The following is a 16,901-nucleotide window of genomic DNA, read 5'->3' as shown; positions in this document are numbered from 1 at the left end:
ATCTTTGTGACAGGCTGTTCTGAGGTAGCTCAAAAACTCCTCTGAAGGGAAAAGTCAAATGTGAAAGAGAGAGGCTGTGGGAAAGACTACTGTGTACCTAAAGGGAGCTGTGGGAAATGCCTGGAACCCAGTAACCTTGGGCTTGTGCTTCTACAAATACAGTGTGAGAGTGTGTCCTAGTGTGTGTGTGTGTGTGTGTGTGTGTGTGTGTGCATGCTTGTGTGTGTAGTGTTCAGAGGCCTCAGCAGTTCCAAGAGCAACAAAATATTGAAGGACAATTAACTGGTAAGAAGGCATACGGGTGGCAAAAATGAGGGCAGGGAGTGGGAGGGCCCTGGGTACTGACCCTGCCCCCAGCCCACATGACATTAGTCACCTTGCCCCAGAATAAAGCTCAGCGCACAGGTAGAACTCACTGCAGACTGTATCATCAGAACAGAGGTGCCTGAGAGCCTTACTGAATCTCAAGCTTTTCTCAAAGAGGAAGACGCAGAGCAAGGTGGCAGACACCATGGGATCCTTTACAGTCTCTACCTGCAGAGGACTTGTCCTCTGGCAAGGGCTCCTACTGGCTGGTAAGTAGGAGACAATCCCTTGGGGTAACAAAGGATCTGACACAGAAGCTGGCTGGATCTCCTGAAAAGACCAGTGCTCTGAGCATATAGGGAAGGCTTCTGTTTGGACCTGAGGGTAAAGGGCAAAGAAGCAGAGTAGGATGGGGAAAGGTGCTCAGCAATAGGAGAATCTCATGATCTGGAGGTGGTGAGAGGCAGGAAAGCATCCGTTGCTGTTCATTTCTTGTTATCTATCATTTAGTATTGAATTATAAAAACTGATTAATTGTAATTATTATTATTACTTATGTCAGGAAACTCCAGAAAAATACTTAACCAGGGGTGCTAGTATTGTATTTACCAAAACCTCAGTAATGGGCAAATACTCCCCACAAGGTACAGGACTCTGGGGTCACTCCTTAATTCAACCCCATGTATCTATCTGCAGCCTGTTGCAGTGAAGTAGCTACAAGATAAGACAAGGCCCTTTTCTCATTGAGCCCATGTTCTCTGCAGGAGAGAGAGACAAGGAAAGATCTAGCTGTGATGTCAGGTACCCACAAGTGCCATGAAAAAAGCAGAGAAGGGGCAGGTCAGAAAGTGAGGGCAGAGCATCTTCAGAGAAAGAGGGCAACAAATATGTCTTTAAAAATGCCTCTGAGTATCAGCATGAATCTGAGCACAGTGAAGTGGTGAGGAGGCAATCACCTGGAGAGAAGTATTTGCAAGAGAAATAGTAACAGGTTCAGAGGTGCTGAAGTAATGATGTCCATGCAGTTAATCTTGAACATGGGAGACACATTCATACCCAGACCAAAGCTGAAAGATAGAGACATGCTCAGGATTCAGGGCCTCATCTTTCCATCCATAGATACAAATATTGACCAATGTTTTTTCTTATTTCCTAGTCTCACTCTTAAACTTCTGTTGCCTTACCACCACGGCCCAACTTGGTAATGCTTCGTTCACTGCTAATGAAGGGAATGATGTGCTGCTTCTACCTTCCATAAATAACACTTTCAATGCTGGAACCATCATGTGGTACAAAGGGGACAACATGGACATGAATCATGTAATTGCATTTCTTATGGTAAACAACAAAAGTCTTATAAGAGGTCCTGTATTTGGACCACTGACAATAAATTCTGATGGGTCCCTGTTGTTAAGGAATATCACCACGAAAGACACAGGAATCTACACCATAGTGGCCCACCTTCCAGATTCAAAAAAACAAATAGGATTCAGACGACTTAAAGTATATGGTAAGTGACTGTTCTCTGACTTCTGGGTGTAGGGTGGGAAGACTTCTACTTCACACACAGGACTGACAGCCTGGGACTCTGTCTCCATCTCCTATGCATTTTGTTCAGGTTAGATTTTGGTATTTAACGCCGGATGCACAGAGTACAGACAAACTTCCTAAGATCTAGTCCTCTCCCCAAATTCCATCCCTGCAGACAGAAGCACCAGTCTGATGGGAGTAGCTCAGCAGAGAGAGGCCAGTCTCAGTTCAGCCCCCTGAGCATGCTCCTATGAGCTTGACCCTAAGGATGGCCCTGCTGTACTAGGTCAGAGCATGGTCTGAGGGGCCCCCTGAAATTCTTACAGAGCTCAGTTCCAAAACCATCCATAGAACCTTGTCCCAGTGATCTTGATTCCGGGGCCCCTGGAGAGCCTGAGCAGGTTGGGTTTGGCCTCCAGGGAAGTGATGAGTGTGTAATGGTTAAATAGCTGCCCAAGTCACAAGGTTCCTAAACTGTTCACCAGTCAGGGCTCAGGCCCAAGAGCCACATCCTGGCAGAAATGGAGTTCAGTCTATCACCTGCATGTGTGTGTGGAGAGCACAGTTAGACAATGTCCTTGATATAGCCAACTGTTTTGGGGGACTTAAAAAGTTCAATAAAAGGTCAGTATCCCCAGAAGGAAACAGAAAAAAGACCTCGTGGCAGTTCCTCATTCACCAGGATCAGACCAGGGTATTCTCTCTTGTAGTCGATCAATAACAGATGCCTCTTATTTGAGCAGCTCTTCTATCCCACAAGTAGGACAGATACAGTCACTAAAGCAGAGTCACACATCCATGAGCTGCTGAGCAGAGTCACTGGATATCTATCTGCAGCCATAGACTTAATTTCTGTACCTCAGGGGCCTTATGAGGTCTGTGAATTCCTAAACCAACACATTGGTCAGATCCTTTTTCTTACACATCCTCTGCTCATAAGAATACATTCTGATGTGGAATGAAAAAAAAAAAGTGGAGATAATCTATATTGACTCTAGAGTTATATTACCTTTAGTAATAATCAGAGTCAGTGTATAGAACACCCAGACCACTTCCTCAGGTGGCCAAACCACACCTCTCTATTTTGGATTTCAAATCAGTTACTTATTTGTTTCCTGATGTGTGGGAGTTACTGCCACCAGATATAAAGAAAAGGACTTTGCCTTCTCACTCCCCACTCTACTTCTGAAACCAGCTCAGGGACCAACATACAACAAATACACAGTTGCTTTGATGGATTAGGAAGAAATATATGGTCATTGAGTGAATGAATAAATGAATGATCCAAAATCTCTTCAGAGCCTGGAATCTGGATACAGAGTCTGGAATCTCACCACAGGGGACAGGCTCTCTGTGCTTGCAGGGACTAAGGCCCATATTTCAGATCCTCTAATTGGTCTTAGGCCCCGGGGTACTAATAATAATTTTCACATATAGAAGAATTATAATTTTTTTCCAGATTACTATCTCATGACTACCTAACACAAATTGCTCACAAATGCCAGAATTTCAGCACATCTATGCTCTCCACTTGTTATAAGTTACCTATTTTGCATTGCCAGAAGTCCTACCAGCCCTCAGGGGAGAGAGAAGGAATTTAATGATCAAGGGCAGAGCACATATTTCTGCTGCTATAATCAGCTTCCACCTGTCCTTTTTAATTTTCCCTAAATGATTTCTTGGACTTCGCTCTATCATTTATTAGCTCACTGGCTCATTCAAGTCACACTCACCTGGGAAGACCCAGCACTTGGCCCCGAATCTCAAGTAATCAACAACTGCTGAATTGCTTCCAGCTCTATGTGTTATTTCTGCTCAAACCCCAGTCTCTAGGATTGTCTCATTAAGATATACTTCAGTGAGATAATGGAAGTCTGTGCAGCTGGAAGGAAAGGCATCTGTTAAACCAGGCAGACAGGTGGTCAGTGAAGAACCAGAAGTGCAGGGGTGTCTCTGACTCCTGGGCTTATGTCTTTCCATAACTAGACAGTGATACTTACATGAAACCTTAACTATGTCTGTACTTTCCCCCAGATGTATAGTTGGAGGCTGCACATTCTCTGAGAGCTCAGATTCCCATGCATTTTCTTGTGATACACACACCTGCCTTATTATTTCAAAGATTCTAGTTGACTGAAAGGTCAGAGGTACCAACTCTGGTTGAAGAAGTTTTGGAGGAATCAAAGGTACCTACAGAGCAAAGTTAACCAAACCCAATTACACAAGCAACAACTTCAATCTTGAGAGTTTTGATTTTCATTTTTTTAAAATAATAGTTTTGAGCATCTTTTTCTGTGCCTATTGGCTATTTTTATATATACTTTGGAGAAATGTCTATTCAAGTGTTTTGTCCAAATTTAAATTTGATTATTTGGTATTGTTGTTGAGTTGTAGAAGTTTTTTGGTTTTTTTTTTTTTTTTGTATTCTAGATACTACCTCTTATTTTCCTTATGATTTGCAAAGTATTTCCTCCCATATCCTAGTTCACCTTTCAATCTGTTGTGATTTTTGATGAACAGAAATTTTTCATTTTGACAAAATCCAAATTTTCTATTTATTACCTGTGTTCTTATTATCATATTCATAGAGTCATTGCCAAACCAATGCCATACTGCTTATCCCTATACTTTTTCTAAGCACTTGGTAGTTTTAGGTTTATTATAAGGAATTTGATCAATTTTTACTTAAATTCTGTATATAGTATAACACAATGATCCATGGTATTTGTTTGCATGTGGATGTTGGTTTTCATCACTATTTGTTGAAAAGACTGTCTTTTCTTCATTGAACAGTTTTGGTCTCTTCATTGAAACCATTTGATTGTGGTTTTTGATGAATAGAAGTTTTCATGCCAGTATCACACTATTTTGGTTACTTTAGCTCTGCAGTAAGCTTGGAAGTTAATAAATGAGACCTCCAGTTTTATTCTTTTTTAAAGATCATTTCAACAATTTTGGGTTCATTGGTTGGATTTTTCTATTTCTGCAAGAAATATCTTTGGAATATGAAAATTATTGGATCAAATATGTAGATAGTTTGGGATACTCCAATAAATGAATATGTATGTTTTTCATTGATTTCTGTCTATTTTCATTTTTTTCAAGTAGTTTGGTGGTTTTTCAGTGTACACACTTTCCCCCTTATTAATTAAGTTTATACCTACACATTCTAGTCTTTTAATGCTATTATTAATGGAAATTTTTCTTAATTTCATTTTGAAATTTTTCATTGTTCTTGGAAAAGAGAAAGTGATGCTAAGTGATAATTTTATCTCCTGCAACTTTGCCTTATTTATTAGTTTATGTGTGTCAGTAACTTTAAGGTTTTCTATATATAAATTATGTTATCTTTTCAAAAAGCATAGTTTTTTCTTCTTTTTTATCAATTTGGATACAACTTATTTCATCTTCTTGCATAAATGTTGTGGTCAGAACTTCTAGTACTATGTTCAATATGTGGAAAACAGCACCATTTCCTTATTCATAATATTAGTAAAAATTTTTGCATTTCTCCATGGAATATTGTGTTAGCTCTTGGCTTTTATGTATGGTGTTTATTGTAACAAATAATTTTCTTTTATTCCTACAGTCTATGTCTTTTTCAAAAACCATCAATACTTCCCACTAGATAATTTCACCTTTATCTGAATCAGGGGGCTAGGAAATAAACTCTTCTTCAGACAGAGAATTGTTTTAGATGGAGATCCTTCAGGTCTACAGTCATGAAGAACAGACTCAGCCACCTTTACTGCCTCATAAATAATTTAATAAAGTGTAAATGCTTTTTCACTTACTGAAAACGACCTTTGGCCCCAGAGATGTACAAAGGTGGTAAGCTTTCCTTCTCCAATGTATATAAAAGTTTACATAAGGAGTGGGACAGGAAGTTTTCTTAAGTAAAAACAAAACAAAACAAAACAAAAAAACAATGTTCCAGGAAAACATCAATAAACACTCATGAGAGAAAAGATCTACCTGTTGATGATACTATAGCACACATGAGCTACAAAGGGGTTTTGTGTGCTGCTACTACAAAGAAATCTAAGGGAACTGGTAGGGAATCACCCTGGGGTTATATGGGGTCAGAGAGGAGATGCAGCTCTTTCCTTACATAGACAATGGTCTGCCTGAAAGTGTCAGGACCTTTACAAGCTCACTGGGGGCTGTGAGTGGCTGTGATCTCTGATGAAGCAGCATGGCTCTGTGTCTCAAGCCCACTCACAACCAGTCCCATCTTCTGTTTTCCACAGGGCCTTTAATAATTTTCAGAATGTTTGCCAGCTTGAACCCATCAAGAGGATGAAGATGTCATGGTCCTGACCCGCTACACAAATGCAGTCTCTGTTCAGTGGTTCTTGAATGACATGAATATGTGGCTATTGTAGAGAATGAAATTGTCTGATGACCACAGAAGCCTCACCATAGCCCTGTAAGAAGGAAGATGCTGGGATATACTAATGCAAAGTCTCCAACACATCAGATCTGCTTATAGTTGACCCCTTGAGCTGCATGTAGAGTTTGACTGACCTTATTTTCCCCCTCTATATTGTTAAACTCTAAATAAAGTCTTTTTTTGCATTATTATAATAGATGTGTCCTGAAGGTGAATAGTTCTTAAAATGTTTGCACTGAGTCAAAAAAACACTCAACAATGTGACCTGACATTGTCATTACTGTTGACTTAAGATCACATTTCAGACCAACTCCCACCTCGGTTTGGCATCATTTGGACCATATCCACAATGGAGGTGACATTGTGTCCCCCAGAGGACAAGCAGTGGTCATGTGATAACTAATGGGAGCAGGTGATGAGCTCACAAAATTTGAGCTCTGTCCCTTCTGCAGACAAACCTGTGGAAGGCACCTGGACACAGTTGTAGTCAAGGGAAGTGGATGAGAGGACACCCATGTTAGTAGTATCACTGATCTATGTCTTCATCTTTGATGTCTTTCAAAAGATTTCTAAGTCTCTTGAGTATTATTATTTATATGTCAATAAATGTACTTGCATAAGTTCAGTACATTTCTGTTCTTTTTGTTCATAAGATATATTTGGAAACTCTGGTATGAAACCAAGGCTTTAGCTCAAATGTCCTAGCTCAGCGTGATGCCCATTAAATTAGACATGACCTCACACTTTATGAAGATAAGCTTGACCTCTTCGGTCTTTTGGTGTCTCTTGCAAAAGAGGACATCACCCAAAGCTAGAGTGACTGCTGGTGTAGTTTCAGGGTGAAGCTTCCTAACCTCAAGTGACTAGAAAGAGAGAAAAAGAAAAAAGGAAAACTAGAAAGAGTAGAAGGAAAAAATGAAGAAGAAAAAAGTGGACACCTCAGCAGAGCTTAGTGCCTGCTGCAATATTTCTTTGGATATGCTCTTTGTGAAGTTTCTTGGATGCTGCTCCCATGTCCTATGAAGGTGGCAAAACTGGGTGTGTTGGTTCTGGGTCTCTTGAGAGTGGCTTTTGTGCACATCATTGTCAAATGTTGTCTTTGCCTTTTCTTCCACAGCACCTTTGGTTTTCTCTGTTGGGCTTGGCTGCAGAAAGGAAAAATTAAGCTGTACCCCTAGATTAGTTTTTACCAGCGCCAGAACTGTGGATAGGTCAGCAAATATCCCAAGAAACCCCAGTATCCTGTTTTGACTGTCAGCTGCCCATTAGGCAGAGTCACTAAAAGACTCTGGTGGAATCAATAAGTTGTGAGGGTGCGGTGCCGTTCACTTCAGGAAATCTGGTGGGTGTCGACACCTGCCCCAGACCCACATGACTCAGTCTCTTTCAGATTTTTCTCTGACCTTGTGTGGGGAAGCACCAGTTAGGTCTATGGGGAAGTGGGGGTATGGCTACACCCCAAAGCCAGTCCTCGATGCCACTGTGTCTGCCCAGACTTCTAAATCCCAGCCTGTGCAGTGACTCCTCAGGAGAGATTAACAATCATAGGGTGGGCAAGAGAAATTCCAGAGGGTGTGGTAATTGCTTTTCTACAGCCTGATGCTGATCAGAGGGGAATGCTTCACCAAAGGAAGTTGGTGACTGTGTTGTTAGGGAATGACTCAGTACAAGGATCCTGGTGGCTGACTCCCGAGTCTTCTTCTCAGAGCCTTAAACCCAAACTCTGCTCAGGCAACTCTAGTCCACACTGCCCTCCATCCCCAAAAGCCCAGGGTGAGTGGCTGTGAACTAACTTTTGTGTGTTGGCCCTTTAAGAGGGTGCTTGTGTGTCCGGGATCTTTCATCTCTCCTTGGCAGACAAAAAGTCCGCTGCTTTACAAAGCCGATATTGTGTGGGTGCCTCTTCCTGGCTCTGATGCCTGGGCTGTGGAGACCAGCGTGAGGTGTAGGCCCCATGCTTCCCAGAGTGAACTCCCTGCAACTGAAATATCCCTCCGGCAGCACAGCCGCCACCTTTGGGAGTGAGGCCAGGCTTTTTGCATCTTTGCCCTTCCTGCTATAACCAAATGCATTGTTGGCTGCCTGCTGCTGCAACAGCCAACACTCAAGAGGCAGGTGCTGATGTAAAAAGTGGTTCATTGTCATGTGCCAGCCACCTGGAAGATGGGGGACTCATGTCTCAAACCCCATCTCCACATCTCAGTGCAGGGAGAGGTTTTTATTATGAGAGAGAGAGGAACAAAAGAAAAAGATCAAGTGAGGAGGTTAAAAAGTTCTCTGCATACAGACAAGTACAGTCTGTTCTGACAAGGCAAGTTGTCTGGCGTGTGTCATTCCATTTCAGTCCACCTGATTTCCTGTCATCCTGGCTTTATGTCATCCTAAATCTACAGCTGAAGATCAGCAAATCTCCTATAATTTTAATGCCTTAAGGTCAGAGGCTGTATATTTTGAAGTCAGTTCCTAAGACTTTTATACAAACATGCTGTTTATCTACAAGCTACAAATTAGTCAGAATTGGTGTTTATAGAAACAAGGTCAAAAGAATGGTGGGGTAGGTTACAATTCCCCGCTGTTACACTACCAGTCTCTATGTGACTTCCTCTGTCAAATTTTGGCTATGACTCCTCTTCAACTAGTTTTTACAGGATATTCAGGATTATTTCTCTTTAATTAGTGTTATTTTCAGTTTTGTCCTGGAAGGAGGTGAGTGTAAGATCCAACTACTCCACTGCCATTTTGAAAGTCTGATACTGTTTGTAAATGATTTACTACCAACTGGTTTAGTAAAACTAAAGCCCTCTTGCTCACAAAATACACAAGAAGGCTCTTGATTAGCAATTAGACCTCTGGGTTAAGAACAGCATTGCCTTTTTTTTTTTTCTACCATGTCATTAGTCTGCTTGGAATATCCGTATTTCATGAATAAAAATAAAGCCATTAAAAACATTAAAACATCCATGGCTTTGTATTTGTGTCCTGTGAATGTTTCCACATTGTGATAAAGTCAGTTCCTTTAAAGTTTCCTTTTACAGGGGCAGAGAGTGAGAAGAGCCTCTTTAACAAATGGTGCTGGGAGAACTGGATAGGGACCTGCAAAAAAATGAAACTAGACCACCAACTTACACCACACACGAGAATAAACTCAAGATGGATCAAAGACTTAAATGTAAGCCGTGACACCATAAAAGTCCTAGAGGAAAACATAGGCAAGAAAATATCAGATATCTCACGTAACAATCTCATGGAGAATGAATAACATGCTATTAAATAATGAATGGGTTAACAATGACATCAAAGAAGAAATCAAGAAGTTTCTGGAAACTAATGATAATGAACACACAACAGCCCAAAACCTATGGGACACAGCAAAAGCAGTCCTAAGAGGGAAGTTCATAGCAATACAGGCATATCTGAAAAGGATATAAGAATCTCAAATAAAAAATCTAACCCTAAAGCTACAAGAACTAGAACAACAACAACAAACAAAGCATAGGGCAAGAAGAAGAAAGGAAACCATCAAGATCAGAGCAGAATTAAATGACATAGAGACTAAACAAACAATCCAAAAGATCAACAAAACTAGGAGCTGACTCTTTGAAAAAATAAGAAAAATCAACAAGTCTTTAGCCAGGCTCATCAAGAAAAAAAGAGAGAAGACCCAAATAAACAAAATGAGAAACAAAAAAGGAGAAATCACGACTGATACCACAGAAATACAAAGGATTGTAAGAAATTACTACAAACAACTGTATGGCAAGAAATTTGACAATCTAGAAGAAATGGACAAATTTCTAGAAACATAAAACCTTCCAAAACTGAATCAAGAAGAAGGACAAAGTCTCAACAGACCAATAACAAAGAAGGAAATTGAAAAAGTAATCAAAAATCTCCCTGCGCACAAAAGCCCTGGACCGGATGGCTTCACAGGCAAATTTTACAAAACATTCAGGGAAGAACTAACTTGTACCCTCTTCATACTATTCGAAAAATTCCAAAAAGAGGGAAAAATCCAGAACTCTTTCTATGAAGCCAGTACGACCCTAATCCCCAAAAAGGTCAAGACACAACAAAGAAAGAAAACTACAGGCCAATATCACTGATGAACATAGATGCTAAAATCCTCAACGAAATATTGGCAAACAGAATCCAGCAATATGTTAAAAAGATCATACACCACGATCAAGTGGGATGCATCACAGGGATGTAAGGATGGTTTAATATTCACAAATCAATAAATATAATACCTCACCTAAACAAAATGAAAGACAAAAATCACATGATCATATCAATAGATGCAGAAAAAGCATCTGATAAAGTACAACACCCATTTATGATGAAAACACTCAGCGAAATGGGAATAGAGGGAGCATACTTTAACATAATTAAGGCTACATATGAGAAACCTGAAACCAACATCATACTTAATGGACAAAAACTGAAAACATTCCCCCTGAAACCAGGAACAAGACAAAGCTGTCCACTCTCTCCACTCCTATTCAACATAGGGTTGGAAGTCCTCGCCACATCAATCAGACAAGAAAAAGAAATAAGAGGCGTCCAAATTGGGAAAGAATAAATAAAACAACCATTACATGCAGATGACGTGATAGTATACATAGAAAACCTTATAAACTCCACTAAAAAACTACTCAATATAATAAGCAAATTTGGCAAAATAGCAGGGTACAAAATAAATATACAGAAATCTAAGGCATTTCTGTACACCAACAATAAAATATCAGAGACAGAAACAAGAAAGAAAACACCATTTACTATAGCAACAAGAAAAATAAAGTACCTAGGAGTAAACTTAAGCAAAGAAATAAAATACCTGTACTTTGAAAATTATGTAACGTTGAAGAAAGAAATTAGGAAGGTACATATAAATGGAAGCAAATACTGTGTTCTTGGATGGGAAGAATCAACATCATCAAAATGGCCATACTACCCAAAGCAATTTACAGATTCAATGCAATCCTTATTAAAATACCAATGATATATTTCACAGACCTAGAACAAATACTTCAAAAATTCATATGGAACCAAAAAAGACCCCAAATAGCAAAAGCAATCTTGAGACAGAAGAACACAGCAGGTTGAATCACAATACCAGACATCAAACATTACTACAAAGCCACTGTGATCAAAATAGTCTGGTACTGGCATAAGAACAAACATATAGATCAATGGAACAGAATAGAAAGTCCAGAAATAAATCCAGGACTATACAGTCAACTAATACTTAATAAAGGAGGAAGGAACAAAAAATGGAGTGAGAAGAGCCTCTTCAACAAATGGTGCTGGGAAAACTGAACAGGGACTTGCAAAAAAATGAAACTAGACCACCAACTTACACCACACACCAGATTAAACTCAAAATGGATCAAAGACTTAAATGTAAGCCGTGATACCATAAAAGTCCTAGAGGAAAACATAGGCAGGAAAATTCAGATATCCCACATAGCAACATTTTCACTGATACCTCTCCTAAGGCAAAGGAAATAAAGGAAAGAATAAACAAATGGGACTGCATTGAACTAAAGAGTTTCTGCTCAGCAAAAGAAAATATCAGCAGGATGAAAAGAAAACCAACCATATGGGAAAACATATTTGCCAATGGTATCTCAGTCAAGGGATTGATCTCCAAAATATATAAAGAACTTATACATCTCAACACCAAGAAGACAGACAACCCAATTAAAAAATGGGCAAAGGACCTGAACAAACACTTACCTAAGGACGATATACAGTGGGCCCATAGACATATGAAAGAATGCTCAACATGACTAGCCATCAAAGAGTTGCAAATAAGAACCACAATGAGATACCATTTACACCAGTCAGAATGGCCATCATCAACAAATCAACAAACAACAAGTGCTGGCGAGGATGTGGAGAAATGGGAATCCTACTGCACTGTTGGTGGGAATGCAGACTGGTGCAGCCACTATGGAAAACAATATGGAATTCCTTCAAAAAACTAAAAATGAAACTGCTTTTTGAACCAGCAATTCCACTGCTAGGCTTATACCCTAAGAATCCTGAAACCCCAATTCAAAAGAACTCATGCACCCCTATGTTCATTGCAGCACTGTTTACAATAGCCAAGTGTTGGAAACAGCCTAAGTGCCCATTTATAGATGAGTGGATTAAAAAACTGTGGTACATTTACACAGTGGAGTACTATGGAGCATCTGCCCTGGCTGGTTTAGCTCAGTGGATTGAGCGTCGGCCTGCGAGCTAAGTGTCGCTGGTTCGATCTTCCAGTCAGGGTACATCAGAGAAGGAAAACTCTGACTCCAAAAAACCTCCGCTGCCTTGCGGCATACCTCTTCAGGGGAAAGGCTAAGGGAGTAAACCCCGACAGAAAATCCGGAGCCGGAGTCCCTAAGGCGGTTTGACGTTGTAGTCAACACCGGCAACTCCTGCGGCGCACCTGAACCCAAGCCGTATCGACTCCGTCTTTCCCTTGGACCCTTCAGCTGCGAAGAGAGGGGGGGTCTGCTGCATGGGCAACAGCAGACCCTCCATATTACCCTGCCCAGGCTCTGTAGCTTCAGCGTCATCGCAAGATGTCGATTCAACACGGGAGGAGACAGATACCGTGTCACTCCCGAGTCGGACTGCACAGCCATTCTCGGCGGTGCAGATAGACTCTTAAGAAGCTACACCATCGTCTCTCGAGACGGACGGCTGCCGACGACTATGGAGCAGAAAGAAAGAAGGAACTCCTGCCACTTGTGACAACATGGATGGAACTAGAGAGAATCGTCGGCAGCCGTCCGTCTCGAGAGACGATGGTGTAGCTTCTTAAGAGTCTATCTGCACCGCCGAGAATGGCTGTGCAGTCCGACTCGGGAGTGACACGGTATCTGTCTCCTCCCGTGTTGAATCGACATCTTGCGATGACGCTGGAGTGTCCTCTCCAGTGAAGCTGAAGCTACAGAGCCTGGGCAGGGTGATATGGAGGGTCTGCTGTTGCCCATGCAGCAGACCCCCCCTCTCTTCGCAGCTGAAGGGTCCAAGGGAAAGACAGAGTCAATACAGCTTGGCTTCAGGTGCGCCGCAGGAGTTGCCGGTGTTGACTACAACGTCAAACCGCCTTAGGGACTCCGGCTCCGGATTTTCTGTCGCGGTTTACTCCCTTAGCCTTTCCCCTGAAGAGGTATGCCGCAAGGCAGCGGAGGTTTTTTGGAGTCAGAGTTTTCCTTCTCTGATGTGCCCTGACTGGAAGATCGAACCAGCGACACTTAGCTCGCAGGCCGACGCTCAATCCACTGAGCCAAACCAGCCAGGGGCATGAGTTTACTAGGAATAAGTCATGTCAAGCTTTTCTAATTTTCCTACTGTGGGGAACTAAAAAGTTCCTCGGCTAAAGTCTTGCTGACCGGCATCCTAAAGTTCTGCTTGGCATGGCCTCATTATCCCATAACAGTTGTCTGCTCCTAATTAAGGGCAACTTCCCTCTTTCTCTTCTTGGGAGTTGCTGTCCTTCATCTTAACTCTTATCTGTTAGATAACGCCCCAGCTGCAGCTGTGCTCCTCCCTAGTGAAAAATTCCTCCTCTCCTGAGCTATAAGAATGCTGTTTTTACTAAGAATAAACGAGACTTGATCAGAGCACTGTCTTGTCTCCATTCTTTGTGCCTCTTGCCCCTTTCTCATCCTCACTCCCCCTCTAGGGTCCTCGTTGCTCGACCTGCGGGACAGGTCATCCTACTTTTGAGGATATTATACTAGTATATTAGCTGGCACATACTATGTAAGCTCCACTTACTTTTATAACTGCTGTACACCAAAAGCCAAGAACAATTCCAGATATGTACGAGGAGCTCAATCAACATTTGTTGAAAAGATTAATAAATGAATCAAAAAATTAATCAAGGAATTTGATGTTTCTTATAAAATTAGTGGGGCCTTAATGAAGAAATAAAGTCCAGATATAAAGTTCGCAGTTGAATAAACCACAAAAAAAAAAAAAATTAAGAGATACCACAGAGTAATTTCATTGGTCCTTACCTAGTCAATACAACCAGCAATTGTGAGGAAGAAAAGAGAATTAAATTTGTAGATAACACCTGCTCTCTAACAGACTAGATGTTAGAATTACATTCGAAATTATAGACCCAGTAAGCTGACATTTACAGGGAAAAATTAATGTTTATTTCAAATAAATCAACTGATTTACCATAAGGCCCAACAGTTCTACTCCTAGGTATATACCAGAGAGAAATGAAAACACGTTCATACAAAAATTTGCACATGAATGTTCATAGTAGCATCATTCATAATAACCCTAAAATGGAAACAACCTAAATTTCCCTTAACTGATAAATAAAATGTGGTATATCTACACAATGGAATGCTATTCAGCAATAAAAAGGAATGAAATACTGATATGTGTAACAACACAGATGAAATATGAAAACATCGTGCTAAGTGAAAAGCCAGTCACAAAACACTACATTTGTATGAAATGTCCAAACTAGGCAAATCAGTAGAGACAATAGCTTAGTGGCTGTCAGGGCCCAGGAGGAGATGATGAAGAGCGACTCCTGATGCGTATAAAATGTCTTTGGGAGGAAATAAAATTTTTCTAAAATTAGTGGCGATGTCCTCACAACTCTGTGAATATATTAAAATTAATGAACTATACATGTAAATGGGTGGATTTTATGGTATATAAAAGTTAATAAGACTGTTATTTTTTTTTAAAGAAATGAAGAGAAAAAAAAAAAAGAAAGAAATGAAGAAGTCAACTGATGAATGCAGATGTTGGGGATCTGTCAAATGACCTGTCCAACAGAAAGATACCTGAAGGTTATAATTTACCATAAACTCCACTTAATGCAAATAGCAGTTATGGTTATAGAAGTAAAGGCAATTTTTGGCTGACTTTTAGCAACATGGTGTTCATATTAAGAGATGTAATGGTGCTGATAAGTTCCAAGCCAATCAGATCATGTCCTGTCAACTAAATTCTATACTAAATACATCTAGAGAAAAAATGAGTATAGGTCCACAGGGATGAATACAGAATTGAGAAAGAATCAGAAACTGTCACGTGAGAAACAGCTGAAAAAAATTAGGGTTGTTTAGCATGAGAAAAAAAGATTCAGAAGATACAACTATCTTTAAACAGTATGAGTCTATCAGAGAAAAAAGAGCAGACTTGCCCTGTATTGCGACAAAACACAAAATAGTCACTCACTAAGTGCCCAGAAGGGAGGATAAACTTCATCGTTGGCTAGAACTAATATAGTCATCTGCCTCCTAGACACTCTTCAACAAATGAATTCAAGTAAATACTTGGAAGCACCTACCAAGGATTCCAATTTCAGGAAGAAATCCTATAATATGTAGTAGATTGGTGATGATATTTAAGTCCCCCAATTCTAAAATTCTATGTTTGTTATCCTAATTCAAAATTATATAAAACAAAAAAATCATAAAATTCCAAAGAGTTAATGATTTAAAATTCTAGAGAGAATAATGCTTAGCAAAATAAGCCAGGCAAAGAAAGACAAATACCATATGATATCAACTTATATGAAAGACTAATGAACAACACAAACAAATGAACAAAATTGAACAAGGAACAGAATAGCAGTTATCAGGGGTGAGGGGGAGGTAGAGAAGGGGGTAAGTCGGGGAAGGGTTTAACAAATGAACGTAGTGTAAATATCCTACGGACATGGACAATGATATGGGGATTGACTGTGGGAGAAGGGTTGGGCTGGGTGGGGGAGCAATGGGGGGGAAATGGGACAGCTGTAATAGAAAAACAATTTTAAAATGAAGTGAAAATTGTGTTGACTGTTGATTTTTTCTGTTTAAGTTTTTCTGAATTTATTAGTTCTAAATTGTATTTTGTGTTTGTAGGGTTGAATTTCTAGTATTTTTTACATATAAGATTAGGTTGTCTGTGGAAGAAATATTTTTAAGTTTTTTTTTTCCAATTGAATACCACAATGTCATCTTTTTCCCCTAACTGTTCCAACCAGGGCTTCTCTTGCTATGTTGAATAAATCTGGAAAAGCTACTTTCATTTTGTTCACAATTTCATTTACATTTTAGTGTTTGTCCATGGAGTATTGTGATAGCTATGGGTTTTCATCTATGGCCTTTACTCTCTTGAGTAGGTTTCTTCTATTTCTGCAGTCCTTGTCTTTTGTTAAAAGCATAAAAACTTCTCTCTGTAGAGTTGTTTCAGCATGTTATTGAATTTGCAGGCAGGAAAGTAAAGTCCTGTTTAAAATGAAAACATTTTCCAGATAAAATTTCTTAAAATACAAGTTCAGGAGGATTTGGATGGGCTATCTTTACTGAATAATAAAGTATTTACCACTAGGTAAATGCCTTCCCTCTCGCTGTAAAATTTCCTTGGCCCCAGAGATGAAGAGGGGACATAAGCCTGCCTTTCTCACCATACACAAACATTTATATGTGGAGTGGGAATGGATTTTTTCTGAAGTCTAATTACTTGTAAAAAAAGATCAATGAAAGGTCATGAGAGAAAAATTTCATCTGATGATGAGTTTATAGGACACGTGTACTGGGAAGGGTTTCTCTGGTCTGAAAGTACAGAGATGTCCATGAGAACATTTCAGGGCTCACTTGGGGGTAATCTGGGGTCAGAGAGGAGGTTCAGCCCTCTCTTTACACATTGT

General features: G+C 40.1%; 1 long non-coding RNA gene across 1 annotated transcript; it reads left to right on the top strand.

Annotated features, from left to right (window-relative positions):
• Window positions 1–435: 435 nt before the first annotated feature.
• LOC149995092 (uncharacterized) lies at window positions 436–6,385 on the top strand. The gene is made up of 3 exons (XR_016507856.1): window positions 436–575; window positions 1,463–1,816; window positions 6,087–6,385. It is a non-coding gene; the product is annotated as an uncharacterized LOC149995092 (long non-coding RNA).
• The last annotated feature ends 10,516 nt before the right edge of the window (window positions 6,386–16,901 follow it).

This window comes from Furipterus horrens, unplaced genomic scaffold, assembly GCF_987537825.1.
Source record: "Furipterus horrens unplaced genomic scaffold, mFurHor1.1.pri manual_scaffold_13, whole genome shotgun sequence".
Classification (NCBI taxonomy): domain Eukaryota; kingdom Metazoa; phylum Chordata; class Mammalia; order Chiroptera; family Furipteridae; genus Furipterus; species Furipterus horrens.
The sequence above is the reverse complement of the archived record's forward strand: the minus strand, read 5'-3'. Positions and strand labels throughout refer to the sequence as shown.